Here is a 23,309-nt window from a genome sequence, read left to right as displayed (position 1 = left end):
AAGCTATCATGGAAAGAACTGGGCAGCATATTTTCGTTTGCATCTCCCTTAAAATCCTTCCTGGCCTTGTGTATAAGAAAAAGGCTCATGAACTTGGAGGGAAGATCCTGAATTATCATTCCAATAGGCTGATAGTCCTCTGTCAGGGATTCCTTGTCTCTAGGAGAAAAGCATCTAATAAGGCATTCAACAGCCTAAAGACAGGGGAGTGGGGGGATTTCGATCCATTTATATGCAACTTTACTGTGAAAAATTACCACATAAAAAGAGCATCTTCTTGCTCAGGGGGTCTAACAAAACTCTGAGTTTCTCCTGTTGCTTCTCCCTTTATTTTGTCCTGCAGACTCGATGCAGATAGGCAGACAGGAGGAGCTGAGGTTTCTATTCTATCATAAGCATCACCCTCAGAAGTGTTTACAGAGAGCTAATTAGTTGCAACCTGACTAATTGCAGTGAGGCCAACAGAACTGTACGAGGTCCAGCAGCAGCAGTGCAGTTTTGCCAATTAGCTATTCATGCGTGGTAGCTGTGTAAAAGACTTCACCAGTCCAGGTGTACATATGGTTTGCAAAGTCTGCAGTCAGGAAACAAATATCCCCTTTAGTCTCAAGCCGAATGTATGTTATGCAGAAAATCACACATGAAATAATAATTACAGACATGCACAATGTGATTTTTGCTGTAGCAGAACTTCCTAGGAGAGCACCGCATTTTAATAGTCCCAGTTATGCTGTGGGACATAGAGGTCTTGCAGGTCTTCATGTGTAGATGTCTTTTTAATTTTTTTTCTGAATTTAATCATGGGATTGTATCTACTGCAACATACATTGGTTTAATGTTTAATTCATTAGGTCCCCAAGGAAATCTGCAGGTTCTACAAAAGCTGTGAAAATCTGTCTGCTCTGTGCAGACACCCCATTGTCAGGGCCACCTCTACACCTCTCCACAGCAAGGATCTTCTGATTAGAGGAAAACGATATTAGGCTGTGATGTGACTGTTGAGCTGTTTAAAGCTCCTCACTTCTGCAGTTCAGAGTAATATTAAAATACGCAATCCCTGGTAACTGAGACCAGAGCTAAGGGCAGACCTGTAAAGCAAAGGCAACTGGAAAATGGCAGCAATCCTTATGAATCCCCTTCTGCCCTGGAACAGGAATGTCCAGTGGTGGCACAGGCACTGCAGAGTGCACAAAAGCGAGGAAAAAGAGAGCTTCTCTGGCAAAAGTAAACTAATGTATTTCAATCAGAAAGACCTGCCACTTCCAGCCAAATCTGAGGAGCAGCAGTCGCACTTGGCACCCCTGTCCTTGCTGTGGGATGTGTGCCAGAATGGCCCCTGGCACCTGCCCATTGTAGCAGCTCAGTCCAGGATGGATGTGGCTGGGCCTGCACCGTCACCCTCCTCTGGGCATTCAGCTGGGTCCTGGAGGAGCCACAGGGCAGCCCAAGTACCCAGAGGCCTCTGCAGCACTGAATTTGCACCCCGTTGTTGTTGTAAGAGAAACAGCCCCTAGGGACCTCACCAGCATGCTGGGGGGAAAAGGGAGGCTGCTAAAAAGACCCAGACCTAAAGAGACACAGACAAAGGAGAAAGAAGAACCATGAGCAAAACAGATGGGAAGAGGAGAAATAAAGACAAAGAAACTGGTCACTGCCTACCCTGTATCTGTTTCCCATTTTGCCAGTGCCTCCGTGCATCAGCAGTCTACTGGAACTCATTTACAGCTATGTTCCTTCCCAGATTTGCCATAACTAAACCTCTGTCAGGCTGAAGCACTCTGTAAGACCTCAAAATAAAATGAATGAGTGTTTCCCATTGCCATTTTGCTTAAAAAACACCTACAATGCCTTCAGTCTTGTGACAGTCATTCCTTCCTCAGCTGTCTCCTTTGAGTTCTTTTCTCACCCACTTCTGTTCCTCTTTCTGCTTCTTTGCATGATATTTTTGGTAGAGAGGCCATGAAAAGGAAAGGCAAAAAATACAGTGTTGTTCAACCATTGCCAAAAGCTGGAGTCACTTCACAGAGACAGAGTGATCTAGGATTTACTCTGTAATCCCAAACATGTGAAAACTGAAACAGGTCATTGTAGGGCTCAGATCACAAGATGCACTGCCAGAGGATGTTTGGGTTTTCTGTCCTGTTAGACAAAAGAAGCCTTTATTATGCTATTGCTAAAAAATGAAAGAAAAAGAAAAAGAAAGAGAAAAAGAAAGAGAAAAAGAAAAAGAAAAAGAAAAAGAAAAAGAAAAAGAAAAAGAAAAAGAAAAAGGAAAAGGAAAAGAAAAAGAAAAAGAAAAAGAAAAAGAAAAAGAAAAAGGAAAAGAAAAAGAAAAAGAAAAAGAAAAAGAAAAAGAAAAAGAAAAAGAAAAAGAAAAAGAAAAAGAAAAAGAAAAAGAAAAAGAAAAAGGAAAAGAAAAAGAAAAAGGAAACGAAAGAGAAAGAGAAAAAGGAAAATAAAAAGAATGTCATGTCTTAATACTCAGTGTGCTGGTAAGCAAATTCATTTTACTGTTCCAGACCAGCTGATGACATTCTTAAGCTTTTTTTAACAGGTGTTGCTGCTGTAAATTTTATGCCTCAGTTTACTTGCTAAAGAATACAATTAAGCCAACAAAAAGCTGGTTGTGACTCACACATAATGAAATGAGAACAGTATCATCATCATTAAGCAGCAAATAAAGCTATTGATTCTTTGCATTATGCTGTCAGGTTTAATTCAATTTCATTTTTTTCTCTTTTCAGCCCTTAATTACACAGTTCATGCTGATTCCTCATTTTAGCAAACAGAATGGAGTGATGCCCTATCTTCTTACCTTAGCAGCAAAAGCACAAGCCTACTGAGCCCCAGTGTATCTTTGTTGGACTTAATTAAAGACAAACTTTCACAGCTTCTGATAAAGGCAGGTATTTCAGTCCTGAGACTGAAGTCTGGGGGCTTCAAGCACAGTATTGGTGCTGCTGGGCTGTGTCTGGCTCTTTCTGCCTGTTGCCAGCTGGGTGCACCATCATTGCCTTCCATTTAGCTAGTAAAGGTAAACCAGGCTGCTAACAAATGCCCCACAGAGCTGGAGCCAAGGAGAGAGGGACAGAAAAATGCTGCAGCAGTCAAAATCTGAAAATAAAAATCAGTACTACTATGTGATCTCATCAAAGGGCCACTGTGGAGGAGGGTATGAAGGAAAAAAAGGTGGCTGAGGGAGAGGGGGCATCTCCTCTGAGCCCTTTCTGTCAATAGCAGGTACAGAGAGCATTGAAAGCAAGTTCATGGACACTGGGAGCCCTTCAGTGGAGGATGTGCTGTGCCAGAGCTGTACTGTCAGCGTGGGTTGGGCTGCTGGATGCTTACAATGGCAGGAACATATTGTACCATTTCTGGAGAGCAATCTGAATAGTGGGAAGAGAGGGGGAGGTTTTGTTGATTTTTTTTAAACAAAAACCTTACAGATCGGCTGAATAGCATATTTGCTGGATATTGTTCAAGCAGCATTTTTTCCCTGCTTGTGGCCAGTTTGCAATACATGTATTCATGCTGATTCCTTATTCTGTGAGCTATTCATAAACACTTTCTTAATATGCATCAATGGCAAATTTGGCCCTGGTTGAGTAACTGCGTTAGAAACAGTCTAGACTGATGCTTTTTTTTCCCATTTCTGACTTTCTGATGAATGTGGACATATGAATATATGACTTAGAGACATGTTCTTCTCTCTTGCCTCAGACCTTCCAAAGGGATCTCCCTCAGCTCCAGCTATTGCAGCAACACAAACTTCCATAGGTGGGACCACTCAGTGACTTCACCCCTGCTCACTGCAAGTCAGGGGGTCAGACCCCACAGCACACAGCAAAACCTGATTATTTTAGAGGTGTCATGTCTTCTAAATGTTTCTCTTCCGCCAAGGTCCACAGGGATTTCCAACACAATTAAAGGAGTATGTATGTCTCCTTCACTGGTGAATCATTTTTTTTCTGCTCCTCCAGATGAACATATCATAAAAGGAGGAGATTAGAATAAATCCTCTGGCATGAATTCAAGCAAACCATACCTGCCAGCATCTTAATTAAAGACAGAAGGTAGCAGATCAAGTGAATTTGTGAAAATATTCACTGAGGGAAAAAAATGTCAAAAAAGGACCTAAGGATGCTTGTTTTCTTATGAGGTCTCAGGCTCTGTGCTTCTCATGTTCTCTGCAACAGCTGCTTAGACCTTGGAATAAAAATCTGCCTTCCCTCCTTCTACCCCACTTCTTTGTTTCTCACAAGAATTAACCCATTTAAATATAAGAAAAGTTGAAGTTGAAGTACTGTTATCACTCAGGGTGTTTTTTAACAGAATATTTAAACTCTTGGGAAAACGCTGATTACCTGAATGCCCCTTAGGTTTGTATTTTTTATGCCCTACACCCCTTTACATTAGGATTCTCAAAACAGTGGAACTGTCTCCACCTGCAACGGATCTTAGAGAATTGACTGATGGTTTGCAACCATGAACAAACCTCAGAGAAAAATAAAGTTTATTGAGACTCACTAAGTCTTCTGAGGATGCCACCTCTGAATCTCACAAACCTAAGTTTCAGCATCTGCTTCATAATGATGTGAGGGCACTTTTCCCTGAGAAGATGAATATTTGTTATCAGTCGTCATCACCTTTGTTTTAAACTTCACCGACAAGCTAAAAGAACATGGCACAAAGTGCTTCTAAAGTCCATTTCATGTCATGTACAGGTCTGTGTGGATATTGTGGAGCCTGTTTCCCCTTGCTAAACATTTTTTACTCTGTCTACCTTGCAGAAAATGAAAAACAGAAAAGGTGAAGTGATTTGGGATCTGTCTTTTGAGTGAAGGAGGTTTAGATCTATGTAGGTTTAACTTTCCTGCAGGCTAATAATAATGCAGAAGGGTTTGATGAAATTAATACAACTGAGTCCATCACCTCAGTGATTTCTTGCAAAAGAGCAGAGATAAAACTAAGCTTCTATTCCTCTCCTATATGGCCAGGATATTTCTTAGTCTGTATATATTTCCTTGAACATCTCTTAGAAAAAAGAAGACAGTTGTAACAGCAAAAACAACAAAAAAAATATACCCTCTCATGTTTTAAACTGCTTTATAACTTTAAGGTCTCTTCTCTTGCTTGTTGCACAGTCTCCTTCTCTCCAATTTTCATCACCTCCTTCCTCCTGCATTATTTCTGTTGCAGTATGCTCTATACTGAATTAAGTACAAGCAATTATTTGCAAACTTACAGATGCAGGTTTTAAAGCCAGCAACACCAAATGATAATTTCCCTAAGCAGTTTTGTTTGCAGCTTTGTTTACTGCTCTTTGCAGCTGTTAGCAAGGCTCTTTCCCCATTATCTGCCTGGTAGCAGTCATAATGGAGAAAGTACTGTGAGGGAAGAGTGCCCTGAATTTCCTGCTTGGTGAGGAGCTCTCAGCCATCATGGCTGCAGAGAGTGCTTGGCTGCTTCTGAGACAGAGCCTCTAAGTAATAGCACTGAAAGCAGGAAATTGTTTTGGGCTTTTTTTCTCCCCTTCTGATTCTCCAACTCTGTGAATCGTTAATATGGTTTAGAATGGAAATGAAAATGCCACAAAAGAGCATCTCATTGCAGGATGTCTGTAAAGATATATAAAAGGATCTTTTCAGGGGTAATTATTCAAACTACTTCATATAACTGTCACCATTAAAAGGTCACTAACTTTTACCACACAGAGATTGCTAAAGATGCAGTGCTGGCATCATTTTCTAAAACTTGGGAAAGTACTCTCATGTCACTCATGGTCATCTGTGATACTGCCTGGTTTTATCTTCCCTTGACTCAACTCAATTCAACTTAGCTTTATTATGTTAGTAGAGAGGATCAAGGTGACCGCTCTTACTGACAGTGTACAACCTTATAACAAATAGCAGCTCCTTCCTTGAGGAACTTTCACTCACAAAATGATAGACAGACCATATCTCAGGCATGTCATCTTTTTACTGGTAATAATTGCATATAACCTACAATGTTCTTGCTGTATTTCATTTCAGATTTTAATTGCATACTATCATTCTCATTCCAAATTAAGATCCCAGTGCATATTTTAAACTGTCTGTAAATACACATTAAAAAGATGACATCCATTAGACAACCATGCAAGCAGCGTATATGTGGCATATTAAAGAAGCAGATATACTTGAAGAGCTTGCTCTCAACCCAAATGCATGCATATACAAAATTTTCTGTGAAAAAATAAGTCCTTTGGGTATATCGCAGATAATCCTCTTCCCTATACACTATAACATCTTTTCCGTCAAATGGGGTTGAAATTGGCTAAATGGATTCCAGTTTCATTAGATGAGGACTGACAGGCAGAAAGAAACTACTATACACCCATTTCTTTGGGAAATCCAGCTAAAAATCCTTTATTCTCTAGGTAGACAATACAAGTGGTATTACTCCCAGCAATGTGATATGCAGCTGAATTTTGAGGCTTCAAATCGTGGCAGGCTATACAGATGCTCTGTATCAGAGGCAGCTCTTCTGCTGCCTGAGTGAGTCCTGGGCATCCCTGAGCCATTTAAACATCTGCAGAGCCTAGGGAGGTTGCTTATGAGCAAAATGAGTGCTAGCAAAATTTTCATGCCAGCCTCACAGAAATAGGTCACTGCCCCCATTGTCTTGCAAGTCAAGTGAACTCTGATACTCAAAAAAGGCAAAGGGAAGGAACGTTTGTGTCTGCACTGAAGAGGCAAAAAGTTTTGAGCGTTCAGAGAAAGGTGCAAAAAAGCTGCATAAACCCCTCATCTTGCTCAGACTGAGAATTCAAGGGAGATAAAGAGTCTGCCTTAGTGAGATGGTGGATAGAGCAGAAGAGGGCCTAGAAGTGGAAGATGAGCAGAGCTTCCTTCTTTCCTTGGCCAAAGAGAAATTTTCCATATGGCTAGCTTTTCAGAGCAGCAACTTTGTGCTTGTTCAGACCAAAGTAGGTTGTGTCTAGTGTTTGCAAGACAATCTGAGAAACCTGAAATTCTTTTACCTTTGCTGGTCCTTGACCTGTCCAAAAGCCAACAGTACAGAAAAGAAAAAAATTACAGACTTCACTCATTATGAGAAACCTGGAGGAAAGTGCTCATTTCAGCTGAAAATTACTCCTGCAAACACATGTTATATTATGGTGAAATTGTGTTTTCCAATCACATAAACTTTAAAGTGCTATAAGGTGCTGGGTTTTTCACAACAAAGTTGTGTACCACTGTACAATCTCTAGCATTTCACATGAAACATGGTCACTGAATGTCTCTCTGGATGCTTCATGTCAGTGGGAGCTGCCAATTCGGAGGGCCCTTAAATGAGTGCACAATTATTGATCCAAACATAGAATTACAAACAGCTTTTTGAATGTTATTCTAATGCTTGTTCATTATTCTAATGTTTCAGTAGCAGTGGACACAGGTGTTTTTTTGGTACCATAGCCTGTGTTAGATAATGTAGAAATTAGTGCAGTGCTCATTGTTAGTGGTTATTTCTTACTAGGAATGTTTGTTGAGTGAGCCTTTCTTCTGCACAGCAATAGGTGGCTGATTGGTGCTGATTTAATGATTTATAGCATCTTATTTCCTGATGAGACTGCAGCTCACAAGAAGTGCTAGGGACGTGCCTTTGGAGCAGCTGACATGGGCTGCATATTTCATGTACTGCTGGAGAGTGCAGACAGGCTGTGTAGTATCAGATCATGTAAGATGTGCGTATCTACAATTTTCCTGTGTAACAAAAATCCTGTCATCTCTTGACATAAGAGACACGAGATAACAGTTCTGTGACCCTGCATAATTCTTGAGTCTGGACAGATGAGACAAATCTAAATAATTGAGTATGGGCTCCTCAGACTTTTTTCATGTCAGTGCAGTGCCACAGCCAAAAAGCATAGAATGGTTTTGAACTGCCTTCACTCTCCTCCCCCGCTTGCAGCAGTCATTGTGCTTTCCAGTCACCATAAGTGGAAAGGCCAGCAAAGTCCTGGGTTCATGCAAGGCACCATAGGTAAGACTTCCCAGGCTGGCCAGCAGCAGCTTCTTGCTCTGCCTTTTCTGCCACAAATTTGGGAAGTTGCTGAATCCTCTTGGATAGAATGATAGTAGGGTAACTAAAAGGTATATCCATGTATATGTAGATACACATGCTTTCACTTGTACTGACATTTCCATCTAGCCATGGGACAATATCCAACACCCTTTCTCACCTCAGTGCTCACTGCCTGTAGTCCATTGTTTCACTGAGACCCTGTACTCTGTCAGGCTTGAGAGGAAAGGAAAATTAATACCCCTGGATTGAGTAGAAAGTTCCTAGCTGCCTCCTATTGGAAATAGAGAGCTGGCAGCCATTAACCCTGTTGTGATTACCAATGTAGAAGATTCCTTTTTAGAACTTAGTCCTGTTTTCTTTTAATTGCATCTGTTGGTAGGACTTAGAAAAAGCAACAAAACAGCAGAACATTCACCAATATGTTCATAACAACCTACTACCAGTGCTTTTTTATTGCTATCCCTATGCAAAATGACTGCAGTTTGTATTGACTTAACCTGAGATTCATAACATCATTTCCAACTTACTATTTGATTTTGGGTGTTTTTGTTGCTTTAAAGCTTTACTTGTTAATGTATTTTTCTATAATTACACCACAATCACTCCTAAGTGCACAGTTTACATTGAACAGAGCCATTAAGGGTTGCTGCTGGTAGTTGATTGTTACACACAGTTGTGCAGACAACTTTGTATTTAGACCCAAACCAGCTTTACAGAGCAAAGATATATTTAGCTGCAGGAATTTCCAGCCATCATTTTTGTTGATGTCCGTAGTTAATCAGGCTGGACAGCCTATAGGGTAATTGTGAGGCTGGTGTTAAGCAGCCCTGTGCTCAGCAGAGATCTTGATGTCTTTGCTGTGCATATGGTGATGAACTTTAGTGGCTCTGAATTGTGTTCTGTCTGATGCAAAGGCTTCATGGCACACTATAAGCTATCAACAACGCATATTTCTGAGCTCTTTGTTGTTTCCTTCCCCAAACTTTTCCCTAGGTGATGAAGTGATTCTCTATTCACAAAACCTGATTTTGATCCTACCTCTTTGGTGAAATTCATTTGAGTTCTGTGCCAAATTTGTTTAAGGAGCTACAGCTCTTTAACATGTTTATGGCTCAGGGGGGTACGCTATAATTTGAGGAAAACATCAGTATGTGTTATACTACCAGTGATGAATAATTAATGTACAATTATAAAATCTTTCATCAAGATTTTAAGTGAGCAAGAATCATTTCATTTTTCCCCAGACCACATTTGAAATAAAGCAGAGCAGCAGTGAAAGAGGATGTACACCCTCAAAGAGTCCAGGGTAAGCACTGAAGATGACTGCCACACACAGATGAAACAACAAAGGGAATTTACTTAGACAGAAGGTATTAGCAGAAATCCAGCATCCATTGATGGGGCTTTGCACAGTGCCTTGCACATGTCATTAAACTGATTTGGAATTTGGAAAGGAGACAGAAGACTTCATTACTGCCCTTGTTGAATGGACTAGTGCATCTTTTATTAGCCTCATATAAGCAAGAACTCATTTTAATGTCCTGTTCAGAAGAAAGAACACCATCTGCAGAATTAGCAAGAAGTATCTGTGGCAAGTGTATGTTCCTCAGGAATCTCCCATTCACTACTTTTTTCAGCCCTTCCACAGCTTTTAAAAACATGGGGAATCATAATGCAGAGTGACATGAGGGCTTAAAAGCTACTGCAGGTTGAAACAAGGAAGGGGCCTGTTTCTGTTTGGGCACTGGAGGTTTGCTGAACCAGGAAAAAAATTTATAAGAGTGTATGAAGAAAAAACTTGAGCAGCTGCAATGGCCCTCAGAGTGCTCTGGCTCTGAGCACGAGGCCAGCAGCACAAAGGCTGTGGAGATCAGCCTGGTATCATTTCTGCCCCAGTACATCAAACAGCAGAACAGGCAGTCAGTAGATAGGACAGAGGATTAGCTTGTCCTATCAAGGGAAGGCCAAGCCTCTTTGGCCTGATATTCAACTGTAATTACCAGCCCAAACTGCTGATAAACTAAGTAGTTGCATGGAGCTTCTGACTGAGACATGCAGCTCAGTCATGAAAGCAGGAGAGCTCTGACCCTTCAGGACCACCCACTATTGCACTAAAGGCTGTTGCTTGCTGTACAGTCTGGATCCCCTGCTTTAATCCAAATGGATGCTCCTTTACTTGAGCCATTGTCTCCAGTTTTTGGAGGGAAAGACTGTAAGAAATTATCTGAGCCACCAGTAGCAAGGGAAGGTAGAAAAGGGGTGAGTCATGCACTGGTTCCTCTCCCACTGGTCCCCTCTGGCATGGTTGGAGGCGCTGCCTTGTTGCAGGGGCACTCTGCCTCTTGTCCCAGGACTACTACAATGGAGGAAACGCCCCAGCCATGGAGCCCTCAGGTAGGACTGCCTACCTCCAAGGACAGGGACAGCAAGGCAGCCATGAGCCCACCCACACAAAACTGCTTGTGGCTGCTTTTCACTCGCTGTGGTTGCAGAAAGGTTTTTTAAGACTTTAGCGACACCCACAATGAGCCAAAAAAGGTCCAATAGATACCAATCCTGCTGTGATTGGTTTGGGAAAGTTTTGTTCCTGTTTAAAGTATCAGAATAGGCAGATTCAGTGCCACAACCAGCAAAGTCAGCCCTCACTTCCCAAGGCTCTGAAGAGGGGTCACCAGTGGGCAGGCAGGTGGGTACTAATTCCTCCCATGAGTGCTGTCTCTTCTTAACTTTGCACTGGCAACCACTTTAGAGGTCATCCATAACTTCATCCTGTGATGCAATTAGTCTTCTAGGTTTATCTTCAAAAGTTTATTTTCATTTTTTCGTTTGTCTGTTTATAAAAAGAAAGGACGGTTTTATTCCATATTCAGTTTTCTCCAGCATGGCTCTAATTAAGGCTGATGACAATCTACCCCACATTATAGGCATAGAATACACTTTAATGACTCCTCCTAAGTAATAAATGTTTCTAGGCAATAAATAATGATTGAAATTGATCATATTTTCTTGGCAGCAGTATATTATTGACTTAGCAGTGGTTTCAAGTCCAAAACAGCGAAACCTGAGTTCTGTCTTCACTGTAAAATACCCTTTTTGAATGTGAGCATTTGCCCATGGGATGGTGACTCACCCATATGTGACCTGACCAAAAAGAATAACTGGTAACAAGAATGCATGGAGCACCAAATACTGAAGACTCTCTGAAGTCCGTTCTTCTGAAAAAGTTGAATTCTTGGGCTTATGACTATAAAAAAATCAGTTCAGAATGGACTTGTTGTTCCAGTTTTGCTGACTGTTCACAGATTTTAGAACAAAAGATCACACTGTAAAACTTACATTTTGCTAATTTTTTTTCTTGCATACCTAATAGAGAATGAACCTATTTTGAATTTTGCACAACTTCCTCCAGAGACACTTAAAAATTATATAAAATTATGCCATGTCCTTAGTTAATTATTTTAGTTACAGGCTGTTTAAGAAACAAAATTGCTTATTTAAGTTTCACAAGTTACTGAAGTTATTAAGGTCAAAGGGGTACTTTTGGGATTGATATTATAAATGGAAAATATGACTTTGCATTTTACTTTTTTTTTCAATCTGTCTGTTTTTTTTCCAGTGTTTTCACTTCTTTTACTAGAGTTTTGCTTTTTGTGTGTCATGCTAAAATGAACTCTTCTGTATAAAAGACAAAAGCAAGACCCTAGTACTTTATTATGTTAGGCAACCATTTGTCCTAAGTACTTAGAAAATATTCTACAACTCAATGTAGGCATGACTTCACCTCTGGTACAGTGTGCAGTTTTGGTCTCCACAATATAAGAATATTAAAGTATTAGCATATGTTCAAAGGAGGGCAACTAAGATGGTGAAAGGAGTAAAGGGCCTGACTTAGGAGGGGTGGCTGAGGATAATGGGTTTGTTCAGCTTAGGGAATGGGAGACAAGGGTGTGACCTCATTGCTGTCTACACCTTCCTCCTGACAGGGAAGTGGAGAGGGAGGTGGTGATCTCTTCTTTCTGGTCTCCTGTGATAGGACACAGGGGTGACCTCAGTAAAAGATGTTCCATCCAGTTCTAGCAACCTGAAGTTACCTCCTCTGGTCTTCGTTAATTACTCTGTCACACTTCGTGCTTGATTTTCCAACATGGGTCAGGAACACAAGAGCTTGAGAAAAAAAGAGCTGACAGTACTAAGAACTGCTGGAGTTTTTTTCTCTATTAATTTCTCCCTGACCTTGTGGCTGGAGGATTCTGACCAAGACAGAGAGGTAGTTGAGAAGATAGTTTAAAGTAAATGATGGTTTTTTAGAGCTTGGCTGACAATAGTGTGTTGAAAGGTGTTTGACATATTCTCATTTGATAGCAGTAATCATGTTGGTCAAGAGAAGATCCGAATACTTCTCATTGGCATTCAGCAGCCCCAAGAATTAAGGGTCCCTTTCAAATCTGATAGTTCAGATTTCTATCTGTCAGACAGTGTCAAAGAATTCATTCCTTTGTGTGGTTTCCAGTCTGGCTTTGCCTGGAGAAAGCACTTCGAGCTCATTTTATTTCATCTGCAAAGGAAGATGACAGCTCTTTTCTATAGAAAATTTGTGTCTGATAACTACACTATCTCTTAATACGGTCTTTTCAGCCCAAGACTTCCAAATACCCACTGTGGAGACAAGGCAGAACTCTCCCCATTGATCTGTCATAGGTTAAGGCTGTACTTTGTGATGTGTTCATGTAGATTTAGACACAAGATGTAAGTGGTGGGGGACAAAGGCAGGGAAGGAGCTGTGTTTGTGTGGGGAAATATCCAGAATGTACTGAACACTTCATTTTTATTTTTCAAAACATGCCTACATATCTGCAGTCTGTACTGTGTTTCTGGGCTGCCCAGTCCACTCCAGTATAGAAACATAGAATGGTTATGTTGGAAAAGACCTCTAAGATCATCAAGTCCAACCATTAACCTACAGGCCAAGTCCACTGCCAAACCATGTCCCTGAGTGCCTCATCTAAATTTATTATCAGAAATAGTTCTTCACTTGTGGCAATGGTAACTAGATAGTCTGCTCTTAACCTCCCAACTCATTTCCCGTTTGTCAGATCAGAAGCACCCACTGAGTCCATGTAGCACAACATCACCTCACTCCTCCAAGCAGTGTCCTGCCCCTGCTATCTACAGCATGACTTCACATAAGCTGTATCCAATCTATTTCTATGCCACATTGTCACCAGCTAAAATTGGTCTTGTTCCTCCATTTTCAAGCTGAAAAGAGAGAGGAACAGATAAGCTCCAGTTTAATTTGTTCTGGCAATTATTGGAAATCTCCCACAGAGAGAGGAGCCCTTGCCTGTCGGTGCGGAATGACATACAGCCTCACAGGCCCAGACAAAAGGAGACCCTGCTTTTCTGCAAGTCTATTCAGGCATGTATAGACATATTGGCTGAGGTACCAGCCCATCCGCATCTTAATGGGGAAAAGAGAGAGACAAGGACCTAAGAAAAAGAAAAAGGAATAAAAACTGTGAAGCGAGGACTGACACTGTGGCATTGAAGGCTTGAAAACAAACTGTGCACTGGTGAAGAGAGTGGGGGAAAAAACTCTTGACTGGCTAGTCCAGCAGATAACTACATTGCTGCTGTCTGTGTTTCAGAAGTATCAGAATAATTCTGTTATTACAGATAAAGGTCATGCTGAGATTGATTTAGAAATGTGAATTGAAGATAAGTGTGTTTTGGAACTGGGGTGGAAGCTCAGCTTTTTTTCTTTTCTCTTTCTCTTCCTCTCTTCCTCTCCCTCAATTTCTGAAAATCAGGATTCAACATTAATTCAACCCAAATGAAAGTGTTATGATAAAACACCTCTGAGAAGCATTTTAAAATATAATTTCCTGCAAAATGAGTGTGTAAGTTTATTAAAAAAAAACCAAAGTGCTAGTCAAAAGGTGAAAGAAATATATTCCATGATTATAGAGGAAGAAAGAGGTTATTTAAGAAATAGCTGAAATGGCAGTTCTTTTTAAATTGTCATGTGAATGCTTTTAAAATGTAATGACAATGGCAGCTATTCTTTAAGGCTTTTTCCTTATACTCTGCTCCTGAGCCAAGGGAAAAAGTGTGGAGAAAATCGCTTTAAATTCCAGGTAGATTTTTTTTCCCATGTCTCTGGATTAATTTTCTCAATTTATGCCTTTAACAATGCTCAATAATAATAATAATAATAATTCTTATGGCCACCTAATTTGTCTACACTGAAAACAGCTGACAGGAAGAAATGTCAAAGTTTGGTCATTGGCATCCCAAAAATGGTTTCTTATTGCATTAATAACATATTGCAGAAGAAAAGCTATAATGTAAATTCAGAAAACAGCAGACCCCCTGCTTGTTTTTAAAGAAACTGTCGAGACCTATCCAAAGCTCGCTGCACTGATTGAAAATGCTTTTGCAAGCTTTGCTGAACTTAGAGCTGATGCATTGTTTATAGGGATTATAACCTTTGCTGTTGTTGTCTGCAACAAAAAATTAATAATGTACGAAGGTAGCGAACGTCAGCCTTCTTTTTGCTAATGGTAATTTCTGTGCAGGACGATTAGAGAATTTTTATGACTGACCAATGCTCTAGTTAGGTAAGTTGAAAAAACAAAGTTTAAAAGCAAGAACTGTGCCACCAGATACTTAGAAAGTGCATGTGTAATTGCTGGGAAATTAGTTCTTACTGCAATTAGTGGCCATTGTGTCTGAGCATTAATAGCCTGAGGAAAGCATAATAAAGTTGCTCCTAACTGTTGGTAACAACACATTTCTCAGGCATTATTACTTAATTAACAATTTGAAAGGGTAGTTCTTCTAAGATGAAGCATTCATTTATATGGTGTATCTAAACAATACCAGATCAAAACTCGTCACCTGCCTCTTGGTCCTTTGGTTTCAGTTGTGAGTGCTTGCTTGCCTACATAAAATACTGCATTTGCATCTGAGCTACTTCTTCTGTGGGTCCACGTAATAAGAATTTGTCCCCCCTTGGAAATTTGTGCATGGTTTTCTCATCATACAGTGTCTTCTGGGTCTGAGCAGATTATGATTTTAATTAGAAATGCTAACATGATCAGGGAAGTACCTCGCACACCCACTCGTTCCACGCCCTCTACACCAGAATGGGGCAACTGTTTCCCCAACACATGCATTATTCATTCCCAGCCACCTCAACATGAGTTTGCTATTGTTTCCACTGTCCTCTCATGTAGCTTATATTCTCCCAGCATCCTTTCGAGTGAATGGTGCCTGTATACCTCACCTCCTAGATTACTGGTTCCATTCACACACTGGTGCATCAGTTGAGAAAGAGGCTAGATCATCAGACAAAGAGTGTCTGACTGGTTTGTGATGATGTCTTTTCTTTTTCCTGAAAGTTGCTGCATGCTGTAGTACAAACCAGACTTGTTCTTTGGAGTGGGTTATGTTGAAAAGAGGGCCGAGCTGCTGAGGCAACCTGTTGTACACATTGCCCAGAAGAGCACAAGAGAAATGCAGTGTGTAAACTGAGCTGCAGCAGCAAATGAAAGAACAGAGAAATGCAAACATAGTGAAAGGTACGTTGTAATATTACTATTTATTTTTCTCAGCGGCAGAAAGTACAATTTCTCTATTGCTTCCTATTGTATGCAGTGGATTGCTCAAAACCAGGAAAGATTTTAAAAGCATTGTATTTTTGTGTTGGTAAGAAACAATTCATATGTTATGTTCTCTAATATGTGGACAAGCTGTCTGAGGCAGTGCTTCAGAATTATTTGGTAGCTGTTTTTTGCATTCACTGGTATCCATATAAGAGGCTCAGAATAATTCCATTATTTGCTCCCTGTAGTCTGTTCAAGGAGACTGGAAGTTTAGACCTAGGCATTACTGGAAAGTGACAGTGACATGGACAAATTATTCTTAAACTGGTTGCAAAATTCTTCTAATTGAAAAGATGTTTTGTGAAAAGGCATTAGGCACATACATTTCTATTTGTGCATTCAGAAAATTCCTGTTCAAACAGCTAATCTGCATGTCTTGAGTGTCTAGATGGAAGCTTATATTTGGAAGTAGATTAGACTGGCACTTATGCAGAGCCCGGACTTCTGTGGTGGATTAAGATTGATTACAGTGACACAGAATTTCATTTTTATTTCAGTAGAATTTTAAAATTTCCTAGTTCACATAACATCAAAGGCGTCCTTCTAAATAAAAATCCATGCAATGCTCTATCTGAGGGCATATCTTATTATGTACAATATAATCAGATTGATATAGTATTGCATCAGAAACAACTCAAGCTGTTTTGAAATGGGCCTTGTGGGAAAACAAAATAGGGGATATATAACAATGTATGTGTTTCTTTGAAGAGAAAGAAGAGTTATAGTGAATGAAGCTCATGCTAATTAATAACGTTGGACAGACACTGTTTTTTTCTTGAAATACTGAATGAATATTAAACCAGAAATCAAAAGTTTTATTGTCCTTGACATATTTTTTCCAAGTAACATTGTTCACATTTTACTAGTTTATTCAGTTTTTTTTCATAGCAAAATGACCAGGAACTACTGCTACAGAGTCCACTCTCTGAAGTTGATGTTGTGTGGGGATTATCATTAAAGAATAAACTCCTGCATTTTTTTTAAAGGCTGCAAAGACAGGCTGCCTGTGAAAATTCTCTGCAAGCAAAGCAGTGTGGTCCCCATGCATGGGGAAATCCTCACTTTCCTACTCCTGCCTCTGACACTGCATGAGAGGCAATGATTATCCTGCTGCTCCACTGGAGCCATCCCCTCCAGCTCCCCAGCCAGCTACACTCCTCACACAGTGGACTGGCTCTCTATCAGGGGGTCCCTGAAAGCAGAGCAGGAAGAGATTCTGCAGTTCATGGGGCAGACACTTTCCTCTGCCTGATTTTTGCTGTACAAACTCTGCAGAGCTTCTGTCCAGGACAGGCACTGCGGGGTCTTTCATCTCCATTTCAGAATGGTGGAGAGGATGCAAGCCAGGCACCCACCGGGGGCCCACTGCCATTTGTAGGTGCTTCTCAAAGCTGGCATCCCTGGCATGGTCTCTGCCAGCTGGAGCAGGTGGGAAGTGCAGGCAGGCAGAGTGGGTGCAGTGGACAAACCACAGCTCAAGTAATTTGCTGGTGGTGCTTGAGACTGCCTGTGTCCAGAACTGGAACAACCCAGTCCTCCACATGTCTGTGTCACTCCAGCAGACTGCAATCTCCCTATATCAGCTTTGCAAGATACCACTTCTCTATTTAAATCCTCTAAAAATGCAGATGTTTGCTGAGGCTTCCCAAGTCAATCACAGTCACTGGTTTATTACTCTACCTTCAATATTTAACTAGAAATTATCAGCAACTGACTTAATCAAATCTGATCATTTCTTCAGTGCATCACAAACTGTGGATTTAAAGGTGTCTCATAACTCCCTGCCTTAGAGCTGGGACGTGAGCTGCATGCATCTTTGGTTTGCTCTTCCTGGTATTATCAAGTGATGCATTTTCATAAGCACACCTCATCTCCTAGGTAAAATGGACACTGTGCTTTCCATATGCATCATATTGTATTAAATTATGTTATATCCCTTTATAGTATATTATATAACATTATATTGTGCTATTTAATTTTACTTGAGTGAAATATTTAGAAACCCAATCCCCTTATATTATGGGATTGGAGATCATTTTGGCACTAAAAAGTAGAAAATTTCATTTAGGCTACATTTTGCTTATTATCATGTGATTGGCAAGAAAAATATTTCTTGAAGGAAAGATATTCTAGGGGCTGGAAAAGAGGTGATAGATTTTTGACAGGTAATACTATGAATTTATATTGCACATCCATCCCCAGGAATGTCACAGTAGTATAAATAGTATCTGAATAAAAATTTTAGTTTCTTGATACATATTTTGTGCCTGCCGTTATTCATTATTGATAATGAGACAATTAATAGGCTAATGGTACAATATAGGCATTTAATTCTCCCATTTCAATGCCAAACCTACAGGTGTACCTACAAAGTATATGGGTAGGTGTTGTAATTCTTTTATGTCTTTCAAACGCATCTGCAGAACAGTAGGTCATATCTTCATGGCTCTGCTCACCTGAATATTCTTACTGAAGTACCCTGGGAGGTACAGATGAGCCAAGCAAGTAAGATTTATCCTGAGCAAAATCTGTAGAAATCTAGAGACTTGCACAGAAGCTTTTTTGGGAAAAAATTGGTTGGGGAGGGAAATTTGGTTCTTATGCGTATTGAAACCCTTCACATTGAAACATAGCAAGTCCAAGATCAAATGCAGTAATGTAAAGAGCATCACTGTTAGACATAGGCCAAAAGTAAAACAATCAATGCCAGCTTTAGGTGGATTTATATAAACAAAAAAGTGAGTTGAAAAGAGATGAAAAAGAACACTTTTACTCTTACAGAAAGTGTCAATCAATTTTTACAAGGCAGAGATACCTAGGGTCTCTTTTCTGTGTTAACTGCCTAATGCAAAGAAGCATTTCTTGCTGTGTCCCGTGATGCTGTACAGCAAGATAGGATGAAGTCACTGGCATTCAAACTTTGTTTTATTGAAAATACCTTGTACTTAATAGGAGGGGTCACTTAATTATTTTTGCTTGGATATATGGATGTGAACCTATTCTCAGAGGTGGGAATCAATGAGAAAAAATGAGTAGATAGTCCTTATCTTCTCTTATAGGGATTTAAAAGGCAATGGGGAATAATAGTCTTTTACAAAGCTGCAGGGAGTTTGGCCTAGTTAGCACTTTTGTATGCTAACTTAGACTTTAATAAAGTATCAATTAGCACATGGAGAATCAGAGGCTCCTTCTGAATCAATAGAACATCTTTTGATGGTCATTTTATGAAGTAAGGAAGCTCTCCAGTGTGGTTAGGGAGTTTTTGCAACACAAAAGTCCTTATATTGGGATCGAGGGTACAACCTCCTGCTTGACAGGATAGTCTCTTTTAAAAGAAACACCATTTAAGCATACAAAGCTCTGGATCTGATTTACCTGTCATGAAATTACTGCTGTTACAGAAGTGGGAACCTTCCAGAGCAAACAAAGTACAGCTGGAGTAAATGCTTTATTCCCCATTAGCCCCACAGTATGGCAATCCTGAACAAACACCTTCTGATCATCTCTTCCCTGGAAAGAACCATTTCTTGTGATGATCAAGAAAAGTATGAGGGCTCTTTTCTTCATTTTTTTTCCTAATTATCATAAGAAACACTGATCATACCAGGATTCATTTGGTATGTTCACATAAGCCTAACAGTATTATCCATGCCTGATAAGGTTTCTTTCTACCACACAGTACAACCAACTGGTTTATTTGAGTACTCACGCAGTAAACACAATTGGAACATGTTGATTCAGCCTAAAAGAGGAGGAGACAAAGAGGTGGAAGGATCCAAAGAAATTATAGAGTAGACTAGATATAATGAGCCTTCAGACGTTTTATTTTACATTATAAGATGTGATTTTTATTTGCATTTCAGAATTGTAAAAATGTACGACTTTTCCAAATTTCTTCTGTCTTTTGTTTCTGATGCAAAATCAAAGATGACCTGAACAACTTCCAAGATTACTCTCAAGCCTTTTCTTAAAAGCTAAACAAAAAAATGAGATTTCACAATTTCTATTAGTCACCTGTTCCAATTTCCACCCATCTTGTTCTTAGAGGTTTAGTGTGCTTGTAACCTAAATTCCTCTTGCTTCAAAATAGGCTTATTTCACCCTCAACTAAAATGTATATCATCACTCTTCTTGCTATACCTGTTAGTATGCATTATACTTTTTTTTTTAATCTGGTTTTATGCCCTCATCCAAATCTTGTTTTTCCAGACTCAGAAAATACAAATTTTAACCTTTTCACCAGTCCTGCTTTTCCAGACCGCTGCTAAAGTTTCTTGCTGCTTTCCTGGCAGCAGTTTGGGAGTCTGTCCATGTCTCATTTTCAGCTGTGAGGTGCTGCCTTTTTTATATTGAGGTTGCCAGTAAAAATGCTCCACAGACACGACACAAGAAGCTTACCCAGCATCCTGTGGACACAGCACAGAGTGGCATTTTCCTCCTTTGGAACAACCCTTGCAATAGTATTGGCTCCTATTCATTTTGTGGTCATCTCCTTTCCTACAATGCTGACTCATAGGCTGTTACTCATCTCTCTCTATACCTGGGCATTTGATTTTGCTCTTCCAAGGCTTGTGTTTTTCACTTGTCCTTATTGAATTTTCTGGTATTGATTTCCAAACATTTCTCCAGTTTGCCAAGATTTTGAATTATACCCCCATATTCCCGAGTGCTTACAAAATCTCCCAGCCTGATGTCCTTCTCCCACTTTGTAACTTTTAGCATAACCATTCAGTGTTCTGGTCACGAAGCAAAACCCTGCAAGACCACTCAATGCTGACTCCCAGTTTAACACTGAGCTGCTGACAGTGGTTCTTCAGGTTGTTTTCCGGTCTGTCACTGTCATTTCATCTGGGTCTTACTGCCCTATGCTGCCTTTGACAATGAGTTGTGGAGTTGTGTGAGACATTTCACAAAGGTCAAGTTGTAATGCATTTCTCTCATTTCACATAGGCTAGGCCAGTTATCTTAACCAGAGAGTTGAAAATCAGTCTGGTTTTGTGGTCAACTTTTTCTTCACACATGTATACATGTTTGCAATTCCCTAGCACCTTATTATCCTCTGGATGCTGAAAATTTTCTTGTTGGTTCCAGTAACTTTCCACATAAAGTTATAATGAAGAGTCTGTAATTCACTAATTCAATGGTTCCTCTTCCCCACTGCTCCCTTCTCCTTAAATATAGTATAATAGTTTTTCTCTGCCAGTCCTCTAGGAACTCACTTATCTTCTGTAATCACATGAAGCTATTCACTAATTTTGTCTATTGCTTTAGCTGGTTTCTGAAGTACCTGAGGGAAAATTCAGTGTGGACTGATTAATTTTGCAAGAGATTTCAAAAATGTAGGTTATATGACTTGAGAGGAGACAGAATATAATATATAATATCCCATCAATTTTCACTGGGCACTGTACCTGGCTTTTAGCTATGATGAAGTTGATGAAATAAAAATGGATCAATCTATGTCTTCATGCTTCCCCCAGATTTAAAAGAGAAGCTGAAAAGCTTCAGAAAAAGGCTGGGGGAAAAAAAGGGAGAAACTGAAGGTAGTATTTATATGGCTACATTTTTTTAAAGAGAAAAAAAGATTCTTCAGTCAAAAGGAAGAAATCAAAACTCACGCTTCAGTGCATAAACTGATTACAAGGGTCAGCAAGGAATTGTTCTCACCATTTCCATCATCTCACAACAGTACAGTCTTATTTTTTATGGTTAACTAAAGATTATGTATCAAGCAGTATCACATTATTGACCTCAGCATTGAGCACTAGTGCTTATTCCCATTGTTCTTTATTTTCCACTTCTTCCCCTCTCTGAAACTTCAAATACAAAATATGTAATTAATCAGACTTCTCCAACAAGGAGGAAGAAACAAATTACATCAAGTGTGGAGTTTTCAGCTTTAACTTGAAGCAAAATTTCCGTGTATAACCATCTTTCAGGCAAATTATTAAAGTATGCATGCATGTCTTTCACATCTCATACATTTTCCCAACAATCTGTAGTTCAATATCTAAGAAAAATACCACTTTTCCTTTTTTTACACGTTGTCTCATTAGGATTTCACTTGTGCCAGACTAGAAGACCACTCCATTTCCACTTGGGATGTACCATTTTTCCAGCTTCCTGGTGTAATCCTCTTTGCTGCTATTAGTCACAGCTATTCTGATGTCAAATTTCTTTTGTCAGAATTTCTTTCATTTCTGAATTATCTCTTTCAAAGCATGTGAAGAGGGAGTTTAACTATTTGGAAGTACCAGCTACTGGCAATTTCCAAAGGCAAAAATCTCAATACTAGAGCAGAGATCTAGTTTGACAAGCCCATCCTGGAGTCTCAAAAGATTGCAATGCAGAACTTGCTGAAAAAAAGGCAGATCCGTAAGTAAGAAGGAATATATCTAGAAGGTATGTAAGAAGAATCTTGTTGCTGAAGTACACATACAGATCTAAGAAAGGATCTTCAAATTATTTGAGGGGTTACATGAAGTGGCTACCAACAGTGGGAGAAATGGGCCTTGATGTCCCTGCAGTTGCTGCTTGTAGGGTTTCTCTGTGTTAATGAGCTGTGTTCAGGGTCATTAGTACTTTGTACACTGCCGATGTCTCCCTGCCTAAAGAGGAGGTGTGCCTAAATATTGAAGAGGCACCAAATGACGTTTTAGTGACCATCAGTAGCAGTGAGTGAAAGCCATACATTACCTTCAGGTCCATACTCAAAATTGCATTGATGTGCTCTACTGACTGCTGAAAATGCTTTAAAGCAGCAGGGAGGCCCCTAGAATCTATACGTGAATAAATTTTTTCTCTAAGACTTTTAACAAGTGAAAAGGAATAGAACTACAAAGCCTGGTTTAATATGGTAATGTCTTTCCCTCATATCTCTTCCTTCATACACAATAATTACAGCTCCTTACAGCTGCCTTGTCATAACAGCTAGCATACCTCAGTTACTATGGCAGAGCTGCATGCAAGATGATCCCTTAGTCAAAGAGATTGTATAACTGCCCGCACTTTCCTCATGGGGACATTAACCTGGTTCTCACTTCTCAAATAAATCTGCTAATCCCCAGGGAGCAGATAGAAATGCTGGGAAAACAGTTGAACCCAATCTTAAAGGTCTTTTCCAACACTAATGATTCTATGATTTTATGAAATACAGTAATCCTTGGGATCTCTCCTTTCACAAAGCTAAGAGAATATCAGTGCAATTATATTACTGCATCAGCTCATTTCTTTGGGAAATCAGACTCAAAACAGCTGCAGAAGATTCTCTCCTCTGAAGGACAGCAACCAGATGGCTCACAGCAGATAATGGAAGGATGGGAATTTTGGCCAAAAGCACCTCAGCTCTTACAAAAGCTGCTATTACATCACCATTACAAATTGAATACTAAAACAGATGGAACACAGGGTTTTGGATTCTTCTCTGAACGATTCACCTGTAACAAAATGACAAGCAAAGAGTTTGCCAGCAAGACAAAAGATCTTTTATATTCTAATAAATGCTTGTTTTGCTTAGCCATTAAGCAATCCAGACAGAGGAAGAGCTTCATCTAGGATACTCATCCTATGAAATGGGAG

The 23,309-nt window shown here is 39.8% G+C and overlaps 1 protein-coding gene across 3 annotated transcripts in view; it reads left to right on the top strand.

Moving 5' to 3' along the window:
* CDH20 (cadherin 20) overlaps positions 1-23,309 on the top strand; it is a 119,454-nt gene that overhangs the window by 49,377 nt on the left and 46,768 nt on the right. The window contains exon 2 of one of the 3 annotated variants that reach the window (XM_077181868.1): positions 15,468-15,647. The exons of the other annotated variants lie outside the window; for them this stretch is intronic. The gene's annotated coding sequence lies outside the window, so the exon portion shown is untranslated. The remainder of the gene's footprint in view (positions 1-15,467; positions 15,648-23,309) is intronic. 3 annotated transcript variants of the gene reach the window in all.

This window comes from Agelaius phoeniceus, chromosome 1 (assembly GCF_051311805.1).
Source record: "Agelaius phoeniceus isolate bAgePho1 chromosome 1, bAgePho1.hap1, whole genome shotgun sequence".
In the NCBI taxonomy this organism is placed as follows: Eukaryota; Metazoa; Chordata; class Aves; order Passeriformes; family Icteridae; genus Agelaius; species Agelaius phoeniceus.
Note: the sequence above shows the minus strand (reverse complement) of the source record. Positions and strands in the feature narration are given on the sequence as shown.